Genomic DNA, 9,930 nt, shown 5'->3' on the forward strand with positions numbered 1-9,930 from the left:
CCACAGCCACCCATTTGCTAATGAACAGAAGGAGAAAGGAACGGAAGCATTTGAAAGCATTAAAACATGTCTTTATTGCCCTCTAGTGGTATGTGACTGGAGGAAACCTAAGTGAATATGAGGTGATGATGAGAAAATCCACAGAGATAGTAATCTGAGCTCAGGATCGAACTGGGGACGCAGGAAATGTGAGACAGAATCCTGACTCTTATAAAATCAGTCCTAATTACACCCACTTTGACCAGTGTTTCCAGGGTAGGCTCTTTATCCATCATGACTTTGACCAGTATAACCCTCTTACTAAAGATGAATGAAGTCAGAATGATTAAACCTCTGTTCTTGAGTGAGAATAAAAATGTATATGGTATAGATTAGTGTAGGTTGATAAAGTTGTATGGAACTTCAAAGTGCGAGCTTTAGTGTTAAATTAAATCCATGGGCCTGCTTCTTGTTCTGTTACTGGTTACTGTCAGTGTTGTGGTTATTACTCTGTTAAAAGCCTTTCAGCACAAATGTATATTTAATGCAGATGTTTCTCAGGCAGCTGTTTGTTTGAACTGTGAATTACAATACAATATAAACACATTTACAGTAGTCTGGCTATAAATGTGGACAACCTGCTGAAAGCTGCTGCCCTGCCTGACTGCTATCAACCTCACTGTCTGGCCTGTCTAAAATAAACACCACAAAGAATGGAAAGACATAAATACATATGTAATAAGGAAAGTTTTATTTGTTTTAATGGCATGGATAACTCACATTTCATTCAGACTTGTAAATTTTTATTTATATTTTATCTAAACATTGCTGAATTACAAAACGAGTTCTCTAAGGTAAGCATCCTTTCTGTCTCGTACCTCATGCATGCATTAAACCTTTTATTATACAAACACTGTTTAAACCACAAAGTCATTTCAGGTGACATTTATGAACGCGGTGAGACGACTTACAAAGCATCAGGTCATTTGTAAAGGTGTAAATGTGAACAATATAAAAATGTTTATAAAAATACAAGATCTAAAGAGAAAAAAAAATCTAAAGCAACATGTATTTAAAAAGGTGTGTGTGTGTGTGTGTGTGGCAGCAGTGCTCCAGGACAGCATTTTACAAAACCAAAAATAGAAATATTCATCCGACCCAACTTTACTTTCAACTTAATTAATTATTTCCTCCGTGAAGTTTTTTACATGAACAAGAATAACTTACTTTGTGTAAGAAAACGGTGACAAGCCTTACACACTTCACTCAGGTTTCTTCTTCTTTGGTATGTGCAGTACCAGATACCAAGTGTTCGTATCGAACCAAAAACCAACCAAAAGCACTGACGTGTAAATTTATGATTAAAAGAAAGATAAATGTAATGAGCCACATGTGTATTAAATTAATTATCAATGTACGCTCAATGGGATTAGTATATGAGGAACAGAAAAATAAGTATTTTACAGTGTCGTGTTTCACCTTAAATAATGCTTTAAATTGGAAAAAAAATAATAATAATCATTTTATACAAATGTTTTTTTTTTGTATAAAATACATATTTTATTTTTCTTTTACTTTTAAATGTATCCATTTGAAAGTACGTAAATAAAAATTAACTGTATTATTATTATTATTATTATTATTATTATTAATGCGCAAATGAGCCACATGTATATTAAATTAATTGTATTTGTGCACGTTGAACAGAATGAGTAGAAATAGAAAAGCAGTAAAAGAAAAAAAATAATAAGCAATGTTCCTGTATTCAGGAAGTAGATGAGCAGATTCTACTTTCTGAGCATTTTAGGAAAAACAGAAGACAAACACAAATCCCAGTTTTCCAGCTGTCTGTGTGATAACTGTAGCTTCATCACTGTACACAGATACATGTCTCACTGCAGAGAGAAAGAAAGAGATTGTAATAAATACGTTTATAAATACATTTCTCCTAATATTGCCATCAATGATATTACAAACTAGTTAACTTTCTGAATCAGTGACCGCAGCAAGAAATCAGTACGTTATTTGGCGTGTCAGTATTTTGCATGTTCATAGTTAACTATGTCATAACTGTCCAAGTAGAATGAGATGACGGAAAGTTATCTAGACAGCTACCAAACTAACATGGATGAACTCTTTCAGATTCTGTGAGGCGGGGTTTTGTGTACATGGATACTGTAACTGCTAGATGACAAATTCTACCCAATACTCCTTTAAATATATTTATTAATTCATGGTGTTTGGTCTGTCTTTTAAGCTTTATACTGTAAATGTCATGAGTCTTACCCCCATGCTGTGCTTCAGCTCTGAGTAGACAGTATCATCACACACACTGGCATTTTCTAGTTGGAATAAAGATATCCTGAATTAATTTCCTGGAACATTACAGCTCATCTAAATAGAAAATGATCTGGATATTAAATCATACACATTTAAAATACATTAGACCACAGCAGTGTTGAATTCTGGATTCTGATTGGTCAGAAGGCATTGATTAATTTTCAATAACAGCAGCTCTGACAGTAGTGCAACTTAAAATCTCTGGTTTATATTAATGCCTTTATTCTAATACGTTATCATTTCTATAGTAACAGATTACATAAACAGACTTAACAAAACGCACCACCATGTAATTTCTAATATGGACTTTCCTGTAAGAAGTTTAACATTCACCAGTGAGTCACCAGTGTCACCAGGGAGTCTCCAGTGTCAGCACTGTGTAACAATCAGGAAATTTTCTGACATTTTCTGAAAGTCTTCAAGACAGAGGACTTTATGCTTTTAACATAACAGATGTTTTTATTATTATTATTATTATTATTATTATTATTATTATTATTATTATTATTATTATTATTATTATTCAGTTTAAGAGAAAAAAAGAAAAGCTGGTAAAGGAACGGCAGTTTATACGTGCTGTTACACAATTTCTGCAGATGTCCCACAACAATAAATGGATGAAAAGTCTGACGTGTCATTCTTTAATGAATTAAATAGGGACGTTGCTGTGGTAAAACACTTTGGGATGTGCTGTAACAGGAAAATCATCACCTTTAGGGTAGGAACTCTGAAACAGTAACTCTGCTTCATCACACCACACTGTCACTGATTATTTTCCTATAACAGCACAGCAGAGTGTTTTATTCATTACATAGAACAAGAGTAGAATCAGGTGATCTATGACACGAAATAAAATGTCTTCATTTTGCTCTACCTTTCATTCTCTTTGTTTTTATCATTGGTTTTAGTTCAATCTCAGCATAAGTCACATCGGTAACCCAGGGTTCAGCATCAGCACCTGCAGCAGCAGAGAACAAAACCATCCCAATGATCTTTAGCCGTGTAATACATCAATCATAACTCACACACATAAACATAAGTCATTATCAGTCTCCTGCCAAAACCACACTGAACCTTAGCTGTTTTTTAGAGTAGATCTTTAATCTCTATAGTTTACTTCATTTAGCTTCCTTTATCATTCAGCATGTGGCATCTTTTCACTGTGTGATAACTTTGTGATTAGTGCTATGTAGAACACATGCCTGCTTTTTAATGGAGCCTGTGATGGAACTGACTCGTCTGATCTGGAGGAAAATTGTAGGTCATGACCTCAGATGCTTGGATGTTTATGTATTAAATGATTGAATGTTCTGAAGACTTCAAGAGTTATTTGATGATTTTGTTTTTAATAAATCCATGAAATGCTGTAGCATTAAAAATACTCTACCATTGTTCCTGTTTGTCTTCTTTTTCTTCGTGACCTGTGCGTAAGTGACTTCTCTGCTCTCAGCTGCAGCTTCACCTGAACACAGTGCAGTGTGTTAATCACTACAAGACACTTCTGTACTTTACTGTATAGAGTTAATCTATAATTAATTCTCCTAATGCGAGAGGAAACGTCTGAAATGAAATAAAGCTACCTGTTCCACTCGTATCTGTCTGATCCACAGCGGCATAAACATTTTCCTACAGAAAACAGAATGAAGATGAACTGAACTTGTTGTAAATGTGACTGTAGATTACAAAACATAACAGATTTCAAACAAATCAAATGAATTTACTGAATTATATTTATTACAGAGATGATTAATAAATGTAGAAATAAACAGTGATTGACAGAGTGTCTGACCAGCCTGAAGTGGTGTGTGTCCTGACTGAGAGTCTTCAGCTCCTGACCGGATCTGATTCTGCTCTGATGTCTGATTTTCTATAGAGGGAGACAGATTCTACATCTGAACAGGGTGTAAATGGTAACAGAAACACTTTATTTTACACAGCACTGATTACAGTGTAATAAACAGCGTGACTACAGAAGATCAATTGTACAGTAGGAATAGATACAAATATTAATTATGATATAATTCTAATAACAATATGCAGGTAGATGAGTGTAACTACATGTCTGAACTGCACAACCTGTAATAAAGACATATTTACAACTTAATAACATGATAAAAATGCAGAGTTCATTAATAAACCAGGTTCAGTGTAATTCCCACCCAAAATAATTTAAGAATTTAATTTAAGAAGTTAACTGAAATAATTTAAGAATTTAAGAATAAGAAGTTAACTGAAACTAAAAACAAAAAAACAAAAAACAACAACAACAACAACAACAACAACAACAACAACAACAACAACAACTTACAATTAAGATTAAGGCTAGTAGCACGTTTTGTATGGTATTTTTATTTAAAAGAATTTACATATATTCTCATCACAGTGAATTTTCTTAACCCTCATCAGCTCTTCTACCGTATTTTATGAAATTGTGTTATTTAGCTGTAAATGTGACTTTACAACAGGTTGTGGGTTTATAATAATAATAATAATAATAATAATGAATAATATTAATATGTCATATTTACCACATTACAGATAGTATTCTATATTTAGTATGTGCAAGTACCTTTTTATTTATTTTATAATCTACATTGTATTTAAACTGTTTCTTACACTGTAATCAGTAACCTTTAGTTATTTTTCCACAATTATGTGATAGATCAAAATTAGCGTTATTCTTTAGAAATTCTGATTATGTTCTACTTAAAATAGGTGAAGCTGTTATCAGATCTTTTTTTCTTTTGTAGGACCACAGCAGGATCATTAAAATCAGTAAAGCGATGAACAAAAATCCCAAAGCCACAGCCACTCCTACTGTTCCACCACTGGCTCTAGAACCTGAGACAAAGACAGAAAGAGACCTGAATTACATTTAAACACTGTGCATATAAACTGTGTTATTTAAAAGAGAATAGCCAGCTCTGTGGAGATACACTCAGTACTGCCCCTGGTCTCTCTGTTACACAGGAAATACAAAACATTTTATCTATATTTATTTACTACACAGTAAGAAGATTTTTATGAATTGCACATGATGTTTTTTTTTTCATGAGAGTGTGGCAGTATAAGTGATTTAACTATCCCATTGGCCCTGCTTGGGGGATGGCTTTGGCAGACCAATGAGGTGGGAGCTACCCTGTTATTTAAGAACCTTTATTTTGGCAAGCGCATATGTGTCTTTGTGATTCGGAGTTCCTCACTCCCTGGAATTTCTGTTTTCAGAAATGGCTCTGCTCACGGTGTAATGAGGTGAACATCTCAAGACTAATATAATTTATATATATATATATATATATATATAGTTTTAGGGCGGAGCTGGAGGCGCATGCATTGTGGTGAGTTGGAGGCGGAGAGGGCGTTCAGTGATTGCAACATTATCCGGTGGGTGAATGATATGTATATGTATATGGATATGGATGTATATATATGTATGTGGATGTATATGTGTATGTATATGGATGTATATGTATATGTATATGGATGTATATGTGTATGTATGTGGATGTATGTGTGTATGTATATGGATGTATATGTGTATGTATATTGAGCCGCGTTACCTGTGAGTAATCATACAACCTCGTGTCTGGTGTTTGTTCAACCCAATGGTAAGTGCACTTCTCCCTTTTTCACTTTGGGACTTGGTAGATTTAGTTTGACTCTCTGATCTTTGTGTTAAGGTGAGAGTGGGGAGTTGAGTCTAAATCTTCTCTAAGACAAATCCCTAGCCGAAGACACTACATGTGACGCTGCTGTTTTGCTTGACCGTCGTTTTTTAATTTGTTTGGCTTTAGTGTTTTGCTTATGGAAAGTTTCAGCTTCAGCTGCTGCAAAGGCACAAAAATCAGCAAAGACACAGAAGAACACAGTTATTCTTATTTACATGGCTCTCTTCTGTGTTTAAGGTGAATCGCCTCCAGTCTCTCTGATCATCAATCCCAGGAAAACTCAACACTTTTCTAATTAATAAATACATGTTGCATGAACCTCTTCTTACATTCACACATCCACATCTCCACTATTTAACCTAAACCCACTGTTATTTTCCTCACCAGTGATCCATAGTGGCTGTGGATTGCTGTACTGTGTGTGAAAGGCTGGTTCTCCTCTCTCTCCTCTGCACATATAAACTCCTGTGTGATTAAGAGCAGCAGGACTGAGAGTGTATTTGCCTCCAGATCCTCTGCTGCTGTCTGAGAGGAGCTCCACATACATGATATAACCATGATTATCTTTTATTTGAGTTAAGCCGTCTCTGTAGGGAACAGCTGTGTACCAGCTGAATGTCCAGTCTGTAGAGGAGTCTGTAATCTCACAGCTTAGAGTCACTGAGTCTCCTTCAGTCAGCCAGCTCTGTGGAGATACACTCAGTACTGCCCCTGGTCTCTCTGTTACACAGGAAATACAAAACATTTTATCTACATTCATTTAATACACAGTAAGAAGATTTTCATGAATGTCTAATTGCACATGATGTTTTTTTTTTTTTGTCATGATTATGTATACTCATGACGTATACATCATTATATGTAAGTATATAATGATGATGTAGGAATAGTGGAATAGTGAATGCAGCAGTTTGCTTTTATCAACTCTATTAGCTAATTTAAAATAAATTGTTAATTTTTTTATATGCTTTGAGATCTATTAATATTAACTCTTAAATGTTTATTTGTATTTTAAACACCACATATAGATCCAGTTAAACTGTGCTGGACAGTGTAGGCTGTAGTCGTTATGGGAATAATGATTATCATTGCCCTTCCACATTTGTGATTCTGTCACCGGTAGAAGAAAGAAACAATGTTGTGCAAACAACAACAACAACAACAACAACAACAACAACAACCAACAAAAAAAAACACTCGGTGATGTTTTGTGTGATTTCCAAAATAATTTGTCAGCTGTCATGGTTTCTTACAGAAACACTTTATTTTACAGCCCTGTTTAACTACAAAATACCAACTAAGGAGTGAGTAATAGTTACAAACACTAACTATGGATAAAATATGAATAATGTGTAGTTAGAGGAGTGTAACTATATCTCTAAATTACATAGTCATGTTTACTATTTATAAATACACATTTTCCCACAAAAACCTTCAAAACAGACTTCAGAACAGTTTCAGTATGACTCACACCCACGATAATTTGTACAAATTTTCAAAGGTTAATTAAAATGAAAGATTATAATTAAGATTACAGCATGGGGCAGGATTTGTGTATTATTTTATATTTTTAATTACTGTAAATTTGTGCTTAAAAATTTACTTTACAACAGTTTGTGTAGATCAGGTGTTTAGTTACACACATGTAACCATGTTATAATTATTTACAAGATATTTCCATATATAGTATTTGTCACTACTTATTTTTCTATTTAATATAGTATGTTGTGTTTAGACTGTAAGGAAGTGAAGATAATTTCTTACATTTCTCACACATTGGAGTTTCTGGTTTCAGACGTACTGTATTCTGTGTATTTTTCCTTCTTTTAACAAAGTTTAAGTAAGTAATAAAACACTCAGTCTCACACTGTTATAGAAAAATACTGAGTGATGTGGAGGTGTTATGAAGCCGAGTTACTGTTTCCACCCTGAAGTACTGATTATTTTATTGTCCTCATGTTTTATTCCTTTTAAATCACAGCAATTTGCCAATGATTATAAATTTAAATTTATTAATGAATGACACATTTTACTTTGCATCCGTTTATAGATACATTCATTGTTGTGGAATGTCTGTAAACAAACTAGTTCCTGTTCTCACTTACATTATAGCAGCTATAAACTAGCTATAAGCTATAAAGTCGTTCCCTCACCAGCCCTCTCTTTTTTCTCAATCTTTTAATGAATAAAGAACAAAAACACAGCTTATCATGTTACAGGGAAACTGCAAATCATAAACTCCTCTGTCCTGAAGACTTTCCTATGATGGAAATCTTAAAGTTATAGCTTTACCTCTTTATTTTTCTTTGTTTTTAGCATTGGATCTCACCAGCCACAAATGACAAATACTTTTAAAACATTTGCATTACGAGATCATTTGAACATTCTGGAATTACAAGTAATTACAATAATTAAGCAATGTATTTTCTTACACCTTCTAACAAATCTGTGGTGAAAAGGGAAAAAAAATCATGACATACCTCTCACTGTAATCTTGACAGGATCACTGATCTCTGTGCAGTAGTAGCGGTAGTAGTAGTAGTACCCACTCTCTTGGTTTCTCCTGCATGCGCGACACTTGTACTCTGTTTCTCCTGCATTATCATCTGTCATTTTAAGTGTGTTTGCTTCTTCACTGTTCAGAGGCTGTAACTGCTGATAATTTTTATACCATTGAATCTCCCATCCAGTCGACTGCAGCTCACAGGTCAGAGTGATGGTGTCTCCAGTGTAGACGGAGCTCTGAGGATTCACTCTCACAGTCGGTTTGGGTTTTTCTGTTGGTATGAAATGATGAAGGAGTCAGAACTGCTTTTCTCTTTATAACATAAGCAGTAGATTCACTGTGCTTTAACATATGCTCTGTGTCCAAAACAAACATTTAGATTTAACATTTGATACAAGACGTTTTCTTACGTGTTCTTACCCGGCTGGTATTCAGTATATTTTCCATTTAACAAAAATCATCATTAGATTATCATTAGATTTTGGATTGAAATTTGATGGATCCTGCAAATTGGATTGAAATTTGAAATCCTGCAGCACCGTCTTCCTACAACTTCCTACAGTAAGGTCATGACAGAGGACTTTTTCCCAAAAAATATCTACAGGCCTTCTGTATCTAAACATAATGATCTAGCTGAGAAACATTAATGATCATTTTCAATTCAGTCCATCTGTCACAAATGACAAGTAGAGACAGATGTAAGTGCAGTTAAAGGCGTTTCATTTAAAGGACAGGCAGACAAATCCAGATCATGAATGAAAATCAGCAAACAGAACACAGGCACAGGTCAGGCGATCATGTACTCCAAATGGTTCAAGAACTGCTTTAATTTTACTTTGGGTATGTCTTGGCTCGGCGGTTTAGGCTAATTTTACACGAGCTTTACGTTATGAGAATTGACAGAAAAAAACTCACTAACAAGATGCTTAAGGGTTTGATTATATTTACAGATATCCCCTGTATCACAGAACACAAGAACTAGAAAATTACAGCCAAAAGCAGCACAGTGTGGAGTTCTTTTCCTGCTGCGGAGGCTAGCAGCTAATTCTTTTAAGTGCTCAAGTGCAACCATTTCACATCATCGACTCAGAGTGCAGTGCGCATGTCTCGTAATGGCGGCCTCTGTAGGTTAAAATATGTATTAAATATGAATGATTTTTAAAGTAATGAACATATTTCATGTGCTTCTAACAAAGTATTATAGTAAGAGAGGGCAATTACTGCGTGTTAAGGCCTACAAGTCTTCATAGTCAGGATTCCTTTTAACAAACACAGCAGTAAATTCAGTCACTATGTCAAAAGACATTTAAAACCTCTTTAGATAAGTGTGCTTTTTGGAGAGTGTGAAGAGGAGGAGGGAGGGGCCAGGCTGCAAGGACGCACGCCTTGCACTGAGTTGTCTAATCAGTGGGAAAGAGTGATAAAGGAGCTGCTGGA

At 34.6% G+C, this 9,930-nt stretch overlaps 1 long non-coding RNA gene across 1 annotated transcript; it reads right to left on the bottom strand.

Annotated features, from left to right (window-relative positions):
* Nucleotides 1-1,591: 1,591 nt before the first annotated feature.
* On the bottom strand, nucleotides 1,592-4,502 carry LOC108261307 (uncharacterized). Its single transcript, XR_008396737.1, has 6 exons — nucleotides 4,109-4,502; nucleotides 3,900-3,945; nucleotides 3,707-3,781; nucleotides 3,194-3,277; nucleotides 2,266-2,321; nucleotides 1,592-1,874 (listed from the first exon to the last, which is right to left on the bottom strand). It is a non-coding gene; the product is annotated as an uncharacterized LOC108261307 (long non-coding RNA).
* Between the last annotated feature and the right edge of the window lie 5,428 nt (nucleotides 4,503-9,930).

Source organism: Ictalurus punctatus, chromosome 7 (assembly GCF_001660625.3).
Source record: "Ictalurus punctatus breed USDA103 chromosome 7, Coco_2.0, whole genome shotgun sequence".
Taxonomy (NCBI): Eukaryota; Metazoa; Chordata; class Actinopteri; order Siluriformes; family Ictaluridae; genus Ictalurus; species Ictalurus punctatus.